The 10,377-nt window shown below is 34.5% G+C and overlaps 2 non-coding genes across 2 annotated transcripts; both read left to right on the top strand.

Annotated features, from left to right (window-relative positions):
* Nucleotides 1-3,613: 3,613 nt before the first annotated feature.
* On the top strand, nt 3,614-3,746 carry LOC126002570 (small nucleolar RNA SNORA51). The gene has a single exon (XR_007493256.1). It is a non-coding gene; the product is annotated as a small nucleolar RNA SNORA51 (small nucleolar RNA).
* A 2,820-nt stretch (nt 3,747-6,566) lies between these two features.
* LOC126002840 (U1 spliceosomal RNA) lies at nt 6,567-6,725 on the top strand. The gene has a single exon (XR_007493459.1). It is a non-coding gene; the product is annotated as a U1 spliceosomal RNA (small nuclear RNA).
* Nucleotides 6,726-10,377: the final 3,652 nt, after the last annotated feature.

The following is a 10,377-nucleotide window of genomic DNA, read 5'->3' as shown; positions in this document are numbered from 1 at the left end:
AAACAATGATCACCCCACCCAGAGTATAGCAAATATTAAATGCATATAAGGAAAATATTAGTCATAATTTATACAGATATCTATAAATTCTTCTCTTGATGCATTATCTCTGTGAAGCACTAGATATTTTCTATGTAGGTGTTCCCCCTTATCTGTTTTTATTTTCTGTGGTCCCAGTTATATTTAGTCAACTATAGCCTGAAAATATTTTATACAATTAGGTATTGGAAGAGCAAGAAAAACCCAACTTTAAACTGTACTATAAAGCAGTAGTCATTAAAAGAGCATGGAATAAAGACAGACCCTCAGATCAATGAAATAGACTTGAATATTTTGAGACTGATCTTCAGGTATATGATAAATTCATTTTTAGTGGTGGGACAAGAAATATAAAGTGGAACAAGAAAAGCCTCTTCAACAAGTAGTGTTGGGAAAACTGGTCAACTACATACAAAAATATGAACTCAGACCTCTCTTAAATGCCATTCAAAAAAGTCACAATGCAAATGCCCAAAATAGATTAAAGACCTTGATATCATACCTGAAACCATAAGGTACATAGAGGAAAATGTAGGCAGAACATTCCATGATATTGAAACTAAAGCATCTTCAAGGGTGAAACACCACTATTCTAGCAAGTGTGATCAAAGATAAACAAATGGGACTATATTAAACTAAGAAGCTTTTGCACCTCAATGGAAAAGGTGACTAGGATACAAAGATTGCCCATAGAATGAAAGAAACTTTTCACCCAATACCCATCTGAGAAAGGGCTAATATTCAACATATATAAAGCACTAGTAGAGCTTAGCAAGAAAAAAATATCTAACCCCACCCAAAAAATGAAGAGAAGAAATGAGCAGACATTTCCTCAAAGAAGAAATTTATATGGTCAAAAGACACATGAAAAACCATAAAAATATATATTTATGATTTGAAACAATCTGTAGCTTCAGATATCTAGTGGGGTTTTATAGTTCTCTATGGATAAGACCTATTGCATAGTGTCTTATTGCAAAAGTTTTGTTTTCTTTATGAGTCAGCTTGTTTATTTTTGCCTCAATATTTTAATGTTATTTATTTATTTTTTGTTTATTTGATGACACTTCCAGCTGTACTTAGGACTTACTCCTGGCTCTATGCTTGGGAATCACTACTGGTAGGGCTTGGGGGAATATATGGGGCTTTGTAGATTGAATCAAACACGATGGTTGGCCAAACACAATGAAATGCCCAATTCACCATCTCTCCAATATATTATACTTATATACTAACACACCATATATTATACACATTGTATTCTGATACCTCCAATATCACTATTCTTATATACTAGTATATCATATTATACTTATATACTAATATACTATACTCATTCAGTTTCACTTTTTCCACTCACTTTATAAACTTGGCAAGTCACATGAAAATTTTGACAGTTCTATTTGTAATGTGGGAATACTTGTAGTTATGAAATCACATGGCTTCTATGAGGATTACGTGACATAATATTATAAATTACATTTATACAGTGAATATTAAAATATCTGACTATTAAAGGTAACTTTTTTATTGTTACCTTTGTTATACGTAACAAATCTTTCTTTCATTACACAGGGCCTAACAATAATTGACCTGAATAAGAAGAATATAAGGGATACAGAGAAAAGTGACCAAAGCTATTTTTAAAATCAAATTGATCATTTTAAAAAGTTAACATATAATTAGTTGCTTCCGATATAATTCCTTGTTTAGAACAAGTACTCAAAAATAGTTAAATTATCAAACATAAAGAAATCAAATTGCCTTTCTATCTATTCAGGGCTGAGATGCACTGAGAAATAAAACTTCAATAATAATATTTATTAAGAGGAGTGAATCAGTAAAATAGTATTAATATTCTTATTTGAGATTCTTGCTACATGATTTCCCTGGGATCACTACATCTTTAGGTTTACAGGAGAAAGAGTATAAATAATAATAATAATAAAACTTTGGAATTAGTAGTTAGAGCAGTAAATGCATTTTTGTGAGACCTTGTGCTCACCACAGAGTAATCATTTTTTTTTTTTTTTTGGTTTTTAGGGGGGCCACACTCATTGGTGGCACTCAGGATTTCTCTTGATTCTGTGCTAGGAAATCACTCCTGGCAGGCTCAGGGGACTGGGATGTTGTATCTGGGATGTTGTGGATGGATCGAATCTGGGTCAGCCACATGCAAGTTCCATCCCTGTTGTGCTATCACACAGATGCCAAATCATTTTTTATCATCTATCATATGCATGCTCATGGGAATAAAGATACATACACTGAACTCACAAACAAACAGTTATAAACATTTAAACCATTCCAGATTGGCCCAATTACAAAACACATGTTAAAATGGCAAAAAAAAAAAAAAAAAGTTATATTAAGCTGCAGTCTGGTCCTTGAACTTACTTGTTCTTGAAATCTTTCTAAGATTAAAAAAAATAGAGAGTTGGCAGGGAGAATTAGCATTGTTTCCTTCCTTTCAGAAAACAGCCTAATTATGATGTATCTTCTTGCTTTTAGTCAATCGACATATTTTACTATGTGTGTAAAGATGTTGAGGCAAAGAATTTCTAACTTATATAAAGGATGACACATCCATAGGTTCTACTTTACTCGAAGTTCTAAGGGTCAAGGGCAAAGCCACACTTAGAGACACTTTTGAGTCTCTCAACACCTTGGGGTGCCACTGGGACTTGAGATGATACAACAAAGAATTATTAGGAACCAAAACAGTAAAATCACTCCCCTGTGAATAAGGAATTCAGTCATCTTGACTTCTGAAGGAAAAGATATTTCTCTTATAATTCTACCATTTTCAATGGCAGTAATTGCATACTAGATCAAAGGACTGATGAGGAATGGAATCAGAAACCTGGAGATTATTTAAAAATATCTTAGGTAACTAGACCCAGTCTTTGAAAAACTCATTGGGGGAGGTCTTAAATTATCTTAAGTCTTGACCACAATTCCTTGGATACCACCACAGAAAAAGAAAACACGTTATGTTGATATGACACTGGAAAATTCAGATATGCCAGCTTGAATTGATTTTCACATCTACTTTCACAAGTGACATAAGTCACTAGTTATTCAGCAAATGTTTAATTTATCTACTCTAGTTATCTATGGCAAGGAAAATAAGACTCACTGGATCTAGCAAAGGATGAATCAGAGAATTCCATTAATGCTCCTGAGACAAATTCCCCTGCTATGGTGAACCAATTAACACACCATGTTCTACTCAGTTTAAAAGTAGATCTATATCCTATTAAATATGTAGCCTTGTTTATTACATATGATTTAAGACAAGCTCATCTAGTCCTGGACAGTTCTTTTATGATTTTAGAAAGAAAATAAATATATGATGATAATGTGATATGAATGAATGAGAAGTAGAGGGGAGAGACAATACCTAAGGAACATTTAATGAAAATATTATAAGCATAAAAATTAAATTTATTTGGGACATTTGGGATATTGGTCATGGGAATGTTGCACTGGTGAAGGATTTTGTATATGTATATATATATATATATACACATATATATTAAAAAATCAAAAAAAAATAGAAAAGAAAAGATAAGGCCTCCCAATTCTTACCATAGGCTGTGTTCTTTACACTGACTGTATAGAAAGAGGAGGTACAGTAAATGCACCCCACATACACCTCAACACAGGCCCTTTGCCTGGTCTGTATTGTGAATTGGGGTACAAAAAAAAGAAAAAAAATTAAGTTTATTTAATTTTTTACAATTCATTATTTGGTTATTTATGTGTTTCACATTTTATTAAATGTTATTCAAGGCAATAAAGGAATATAGTGATTCAGAAAGCAACTATTATTTTTCTGCCCTCAGAGCTTGAGTCTATTAGAGTTCTACAGAGCATATTGCCCTTAATTAGATAATTTCATAAATATAAAATTCATCATTGGTGCAGTTGATGACCTGTCTGAGAAGTAATACTTGAGGTATTTTGTTTATAAAACAAAATTTAAAAAAGAGCAAAGTCTATCAACTGAGTTTTGTTTTGGTTTGGTTTGGGGCCACACACAGTGGTCTTCAGTGGTTACTCCTGGCTCTATGCTCAGAGAACATTCCCAGCATTTCTTGGATGACCATATATGGTGACAGGGATCAATGTGGATTGGTTGATGCCTTGCCTACTGTACTATCTCTTTAGCTCTAACTAAAAAAGTTTAAAACAATTTTAAAAATTTCAATTTGAAAGTGACATGACCAGAGTTACATTTTTATAACTCTCCACATACATGAATTGGATTAGATGTTGTAGAGAAACTGATTATATCATCAGGAATAAGCTGTTACTGTTTTTTATAAACTGGCAATCATTTTTTCAGATGGTACCCATGAAGATAAATCAAGGAAAAAATCTATAAAGGTGAATTAAATTGGAAGAAGCAAAGGGACAAATGAATAAGCTTATGCAGTCAACTGTAGTTCTTGAAGTGGAGAAAGGAGATTTAAAACAACAGCAGTGCTTTACAAAGCTAAATACTGCTCATGACTCAGGCAATAGGCATTCTAAATCTAAATAAGTTCTATGTCCAGAATTGTGACTACTTCATGTTGCCTTGAGGCCTTACACTTGCCTCCTAGAACTAATTAAAGGCAAAAGTTAAAGAAACTATGGGAGTTCTACTTCTGTTAAGCTCTAGGATAACCTAACAAAAGAAAATAATAGATTAATTATTAAATTTGTTGTTAAAGAGTAATAAGCACAGACATGCAAGATATCTACATAAACACATCCGAGAGAGATATGCCTTATGAAGATCAAAAGTAATTATTTTAAGACAAAGAAAATAGCTTAGTCTGAGTACAGTCAGGTAAAAGATGGTATAAAAAATGCCTCAATAAAGAATAAAGAAACTAAACATATAATGATAATGTGGCCAGTGTGGAATATTGAAATATGAAAGAAACCCAAACAAAAAAAACATTCCTTAAAATAGCAGTTCTTCCCATAGATTGTTTGCTGAGTCAACAGCACTTGGGATAGAGCTAAGAGGTAAGAAAAAGATCAATTCTCTAGTTCTACAGCCCCTCTGGAATAAAATATGGAGATGAAATCTAATAAACTAAATCAGCAATCAACTCCTTTCCTTGTTAAAATCTTGAAAAACCCAAATGAGAGTAAACTCTAAATGTTGGGAATTAGGCTGAAAAGCCAAAAGAATTTAAGAACTGGGCCCAAATATTATAGAAGGAGGGTAAGGCACTCACCTTGCCTACAGACAACAGAGGTTCAATCTCCTGCACTACATATTGTCCTTGAACCCCACACAGGGTTGGGAGTAAGCTCTGAACAGGAAGGAAAGAAAATAAAAGAGTTAGTTCTGTCAGACTCATGATAAGATCAAGATCATTCTGTTCACAACAACAAAAGAAAAGAAAGGTCTCAGGGAGTGGTGGTAGAGAGTGTAGAGCTTGATAGAAAACAAATGAAATGTATAATCTAGTTTAGCTTCTGTTGGTAATTTATTTTTTAAAAATACTTAATATACATTAATAATTACAAGAGAAGCAAAGAAGAGTAAAAATGTGTTTCATGGTTAAAAAACGTCTTCTATACAAGGAGACCCAGTGATGACCAGCAGCTATCACAACTAGCAGACAGGTCTTTAAAATAACTATAGTTTATCTTTGAAGAACATTTGAATTAGGGCACCATCTCTTCCAACCCTTTTACTACTAATAGGCTGCTATTGACCAAAAGTCATAAAGATAATAATTAATACTAGGTTACATATACTATGTACTGTGATATCATAATGAACTAGAAAAATATTATTAATAAATTCATGAGGAGGAGAAAATATATTTATAGTACTGTGCTTATTTACACATAGTAAATTAATTTTATCTGTTTATAAGAAAATCTACACTTATGTGGACTCATATGTAAGACCATATTAGTCAAGGTCCAATTTATAGTTTAAATATGTTTAAGAATCATGTTAAATAGAGAGAGAATAGAGGGACAGAGAAGACTTTTATTGGAGAAAGGAAATTTCTAAAGCAATACCAAGAGAAATTCTAAAGTAAAAATTTATATTACTTAAAACAAAGAGTGCAATAAGGAATGCAATATAGTGCAGAGTAGAGTAAAACAAAAGAAATATTAGTGACCTTAAAGATTAGTCATTAATAGAAAATAGTCAAGTCCAAGAAGTAAAGCAAAAGAATGAAAATACAGAACACTAAGGCTGGAGAGATAGCAAGTGGGAGGGTGTTTGCCTTGCATGCAGCTGATTCAGAACTGAGGGTTCAAATCCCAACATTTCAAATGGTCCCAGAGCCTGCCTATAGTAATTTCTGAGGCAGAGCCAGAAGTAACCACTGAACGCTGCCGGGTGTGACCCCCCCCATAAAAAAAAAAACAAAAGAGAGGAAAGGAAGGAAGGAAGAAAGAAAGAAAGAAGAAAGGAAGGAAGGAAGGAAGGAAGGAAGGAAGGAAGGAAGGAAGGAAGGAAGGAAGGAAGGAAGGAAGGAAGGAAGGAAGGAAGGAAGGAACTACTTACCTGGCAGGGGCGATTCCATTATCACGAAGGTGGTTTCCCCAGGGTGAGGCTCACCCATTGCACTCCGGGCGTGCTGACCCCTGCAATTTCCCCAAATGTGGGAAACTCGACTGTGTAATTTGTGGTAGTGGGGAACTGTGTGTGTGCAAGAAAGAAAGAAAGAAAGAAAGAAAGAAAGAAAGAAAGAAAGAAAGAAAGAAAGAAAGAAAGAAAGAAAGAAAGAAAGAAAGAAAGAAAGAAAGAAAGAAAGAAAGAAAGAAAGAAAGAAAGAAAGAAAGAAAGAAAGAAAGAAAGAAAGAAAGAAAGAAAGAAAGAAAGAAAGAAAGAAAGAAAGAAAGAAAGAAAGAAAGAAAGAAAGAAAGAAAGAAAGAAAGAAAGAAAGAAAGAAAGAAAGAAAGAAAGAAAGAAAGAAAGAAAGAAAGAAAGAAAGAAAGAAAGAAAGAAAGAAAGAAAGAAAGAAAGAAAGAAAGAAAGAAAGAAAGAAAGAAAGAAAGAAAGAAAGAAAGAAAGAAAGAAAGAAAGAAAGAAAGAAAGAAAGAAAGAAAGAAAGAAAGAAAGAAAGAAAGAAAGAAAGAAAGAAAGAAAGAAAGAAAGAAAGAAAGAAAGAAAGAAAGAAAGAAAGAAAGAAAGAAAGAAAGAAAGAAAGAAAGAAAGAAAGAAAGAAAGAAAGAAAGAAAGAAAGAAAGAAAGAAAGAAAGAAAGAAAGAAAGAAAGAAAGAAAGAAAGAAAGAAAGGAAAGAAAGAAAGAAAGAAAGAAAGAAAGAAAGAAAGAAAGAAAGAAAGAAAGAAAGAAAGAAAGAAAGAAAGAAAGAAAGAAAGAAAGAAAGAAAGAAAGAAAGAAAAGAAAGAAAGGAAAACACAGAACATAACATGCAGATCAAATGATCTTTTGTACACGTAGTTGGAACTCTCAGAGTATCTTCTACTCAATGAAGTCCAATTAAAAGTAATAATGGCTGAAGAGACAGTACAATGTGTAGGGTGCACTTACCTTGCATTTGGCCAACCTAGGTTAAATTCCCCAGCATCCTACATGGTGACCTGTACTCCTCTAATAATGATCCCTGAGTGCAGAGCCTGGAATAAACCCTGAGCACTGTTGGATGTAGCCCCAAACAAACTTTAAAAAATCAACAATGAAATAAGAAGAAACCCCAAAAACATTTAGAAATTAATTGTTGTGCTTCTAAATTTCTTGGATTAAAGAATAAATGAAATAGAATTTATAAAATAATTTACATTGAATATTAAAATAAAAATATAAAAAGTTATCATATGTTACAAAAGCAGTATTATCACAGTGATTCTATAAAAATATTTTAAATAGGTTTTCTCTTGCTCCGGGAAGGGCCGCGCGAACCGCCACCAGTCTGGCTGGGTTTCACTTGCCCCAGGGAAGGTAGGGAAGCTCCGCCCACACACGCCGACTGCTTGAACACCCGCCACGCGCCATCCCCCGTCGGGTTAGGCCACAGAAAGAGCACAGGAGGAGCCAAACCACAGCAAACCCACCCAACAGTACCCCTAGATCCACCCTCAGTGAGGGGACCCACTCCCACACCACAGGGGATCAAAACAGGCTGAAATTGGAAGGAACAGTACTCCAAAGCACACCATTAAACACAAAGAAATATGGGTAAATCAAAGAGAACCCTAAGTTCTGAAGATATGGAGACAAACCCTAACAAGTTTCCAAGTCCGCCAAAACGCACAGATTCGTGGGAAGATGACCTAAAAGCAGCAATGAGGAAGGAAATGCAAGAATCAATAAAAGTAATGAGAGAAACCTTAGCTACCGAGTATAAGATATCTATCAAGGAACGAATTAACCAAATTAAAGAAGAAATGTTAGAGTATGAGAGAGTCCATACAAAAAGAAGTGAAGGAATTAACAGACAAAATAACAAGCCTTACTAGCAGAAACACAGAGTTGGAGAAACACATTGAAGAACTCGAAGGAAAACTGCAAACAAAAAATGACCAAGAAACCAACAAAGAAATAAAAGGCAAAGCACTGGAAGGAAAAGTCCAGTACCTAATGAACAAGGACAAAAGAAACAATCTAAGAATCGTGGGTATACCAGAAGGGGAGGAAATAGGGAAAGGGGAAGAACAAGTAGTCAGAGAGATAATAGCAGAGAACTTTCCCACCCTCTGGAATAAAACTTCAGGCCAAATCCAGGAAATCAAGAGGGTCCCTAATAAAATAGACCCCAATAAACCAACACCAAGACATATAGTAATCCAAATGGCTAAAAACAAAGAGAAAGAGGAACTTCTTAAGGCAATAAGAGAGAAAAAAAAACCTCAAGTACAAAGGTAGGGACATAAGAATCAAACCAGATCTGCCAGTCGAAATAATTCAAGCTAGAAGACAGTGGAATGACATATTTAAATGACTGAATGAAAGAAACTTCCAACCTAGAGTCCAATATCCAGCAAAACTATCATTCATATGGGAGGACAGACTAAAAACATTTTCAAACAAGACCAAACTAGAGCTATTTGTGCAAACAAAACCGATTCTAAACGACCTACTCAGAGATGAATTACACAATCCAAACCCCCGATTGTAACAAAAGCCACCCTACACAACACAACTGCACAACAGTCTTCTCTCTCAATAATCTCCCTAAATGTTAATGGCCTAAACTCTCCAATTAAAAGACACATAGTAGAGAACTGGATTAGGAAAAATAAACCGGACTTCTGCTGTCTGCAAGAACCACACCTACAGCTACAGGATAAGCATAGGCTTAGAATAAAAGGATGGAAAGTAATTATTCAGGCCAATGGAAAACAAAAAAGAGCAGGGACAGCCATTCTTATATCAGACCAAATTGCATTCAACCTCAAGAAAGTGATCAGAGACAAAGAGGGTCACTACTTACTGATCAGGGGAACATTGGATCAAGAAACACTAACCCTGGTCAATATCTATGCACCTAATGTAGAGCCAGCAAAATATGTGAGGCAACTGCTCGTAAACCTGGAGAAACACATGAAGGGAAATGTGATAATAGTAGGGGACCTCAATACTCCACTTTCACCACTGGACAGATCCACCAAACAGAAAAATAGCAAAGAAATGAGAGCTCTAAATGAAAAATTAGAAGATTTGGGGCTAATAGACTTATATAGAGCCCTCCATCCCCAAAAAGCAGAATACACATTCTTCTCAAGCCCACATGGAACGTTCTCCAGAATAGACCATGTCCCAGGATACAAAGCCAACCTATATAAGACCACAAAGGTAAGGATCATTAGAAGTACCCTTTCAGATCACTATGCAACAGAGGTCAAAATTAACATCAAGAAGAAGCAATTGAGAAAGACTAATACCTGGAGATTAAACAACATGCTGCTCAACAACAGCTGGATCAAAGAACAACTCAAGGAAGAAATAAAAAGATTCCTTGAGACAAATGATAATGAAGAGACAACATGTCAAAATTTGTGGGACACAGCAAAAGCAGTAATTAGGGGGAAACTCATAGCAATACAGGCCTATATCAAGAAACAGGAAAATAACAAAACCAACAGTTTAAAAGATCACCTCAAAGAATTGGAACAACAGCAACAGAGAAATCCAACCACAACCAGAAGGCAAGAAATAATAAAAACCAGAGCAGAAATAAACAACATAGAAACCAAGAAAACAATACAAAAAATCAATGAGACCAGAAGTTGGTTTTTTGAAAAAATAAACAAGATAGACAAACCACTGGCAAAACTCACCAAAAAAAAGAGGGAAAACACCCAAATCAATAGGATCACAAATGAAAGGGGAGATATTACAACAG

This window comes from Suncus etruscus, chromosome 2 (assembly GCF_024139225.1).
Source record: "Suncus etruscus isolate mSunEtr1 chromosome 2, mSunEtr1.pri.cur, whole genome shotgun sequence".
NCBI classification, from domain to species: Eukaryota; Metazoa; Chordata; class Mammalia; order Eulipotyphla; family Soricidae; genus Suncus; species Suncus etruscus.
The sequence above is the reverse complement of the archived record's forward strand: the minus strand, read 5'-3'. Positions and strand labels throughout refer to the sequence as shown.